This window comes from Echinops telfairi, unplaced genomic scaffold (genome assembly GCF_000313985.2).
Source record: "Echinops telfairi isolate 266 unplaced genomic scaffold, ASM31398v2 ScPeMD7_7457;HRSCAF=8495, whole genome shotgun sequence".
NCBI lineage: Eukaryota > Metazoa > Chordata > Mammalia > Afrosoricida > Tenrecidae > Echinops > Echinops telfairi.
This window is the reverse complement of record NW_022111357.1, coordinates 25,624,559-25,626,488: the sequence shown is the minus strand read 5'-3', so window position 1 is coordinate 25,626,488 and position 1,930 is coordinate 25,624,559. Positions and strand designations below refer to the sequence as shown.

General features: G+C 45.1%; 1 protein-coding gene and 1 pseudogene across 1 annotated transcript in view; both read left to right on the top strand.

The window, feature by feature from the left end:
- Positions 1-1,930, top strand: part of MICOS10 (mitochondrial contact site and cristae organizing system subunit 10) — a 42,501-nt gene that overhangs the window by 19,153 nt on the left and 21,418 nt on the right. The gene's annotated exons all lie outside the window — the stretch shown is intronic.
- On the top strand, positions 221-1,588 carry LOC115872738 (annotated as a pseudogene).

Sequence of the window (1,930 nt, the reverse complement as noted above, 5' to 3'; positions counted from 1 at the left end):
TTTCTTTTATGATTTTTGGGTTTTGTTCCACTTTTTATTTCCCACTCTCTCCAGGACCTTCCACTATGTTCCTTAAGGTCAGTAGTTCAAACCTACCAGTCACTTAAAGGGAGAAAGATGAGGCTGTCTGCTCATCGACAGCCTCAAAACCCCTATATTGCTATGAGTTGGTATCAACTCAGTGGCAGTAGGTTTGGTCTTAGTGAGACCCAAAGGAGCCATGGAGGTGCAGGGACTAAGTGCGTGGCTGTGAACCAAAAGGTTGGCCGGTCAATCCTGGCAGTTGATTGGCTCCGATAGTAATCTGTTCCCATCAAACTTGAAGCTGTGGTAACTCTCTGACCGCCCATTTCTGTCTGTCCTATAAGGTCGTTGTCTGTTGGAATGGGCTCCATGGCAGTGGGTTTAGTGAGGCCCAGGGCAGGATAGTGGATGTAGCATTTTAAAATTGTAACCACCACCTCTGCCCTGGTCGGCATAAAGAGTCTGAGCCCAAGCCACCAGTGAGCACACTGGGAACACACTGAGCAAGACTGCTGGCCACAGGGTTGGGTGCTGTGCACCCAGCCCCAGGTCGCCACAGGAATCTTGGGAAATCAAAATAAGGCACAGTCAGGTGTGTTGTGAGACACCACACTAACTGTTCATGTAAAATCTGGATCAAATAGGTCACATCAGCCCCAAACACCCATTGATCTGAAATGGTCTGTGTTGAAAGATAGTGGGCAAGCATCTGAAAAAAAAAAAATTCACATAATGACAACAACAAATCTAGATGCTCCAAAGGACCTTTTCTAGTTAAACAGCACCAGGAAACAACTGCTGTCTTTAAATTATTTGATGACCGTTTAATTTGAGATTTCTTAGGGGTGGACTGCTGCGATAGCATTGCAGACAAGTATCTCTTGGCTGTGACCTCTTTCTATTTCAAGAGGACTGACTGGGTTTACTGTCAACGAGCACACCAGGATACATTTCTTCATTGCTTTGTATTTCGCTAATACAGTTGGAAGAAGATGAAGAAGTATGAAAATTTTTCGTGGGCTTTAGGGGAGAAAATTGTCCCGTAATTTCTTACAGTTAAGGGAGCGACTCTGGGATAGAATTGATTACAGGGCTGTTGTCAGCAGACAGTGCTGTGCGGAGGTTAGGGTGGTTGCACTGCCCACTATATTTGGCAACGCGGATGGTCTGTGCCTCACGGTGGAGCTGTGGGAAACTATAGCAGAGATGAAGTTCAACTGCTGGGGCCCTAGTGCCACACCAGTAGATTGTTCACTCTGTGAGAAAAAGGGAAGGTATGATAGACTGGGGTTGTCGGCATCATCTTCATCCAGTGGTACAGGAGAAGTGATGGACAACTCATTCTCAATGGACAAAGTACCTGATCCTATTCAAGCTTATAACTATGCTCCAGTGGCCAGTGATCATCAGTCAGAGAAAGAAAAGGAAAACTAATTTCTAGGAGAAAGACAAATCTAAGGAGTGGTTTGCAGGAAGTCAACTAAGTTTGGAATTCACTGCAAAATGTCAAGCTACAAGACAACGTGTCAAGATGGGACATTTTTTCAATGTCATCTTTCTGTAGCTTAGTTATTTTCAGAATTAACTACACAGGTTATACCAATGATAGTACTAGTCCCAAACCTCAGTCTGTGAAAGTAGTGATCTGCACTCTACCTCCATGCCTTCAGTTCAGTTGCTGAGGTAGTTAGGTTATTGTGCCAACCTGGCCGATAAACACAGTGAGATTAATTGAAGGGCGGAGAGAGAAATGGCTCAGTGAGCCTCGCCTTTCTTGTCTCTTGCTCTTTGATCATCGGATCAGTGTGCAGCTGCCTTGCTTGTTCTGTGCCTCAATTTGCAAGCTACACTACCTGTGGGACACCTAACCCGTGGACTGTGTCGCTGTAATTTGAGGTTCCTTCAA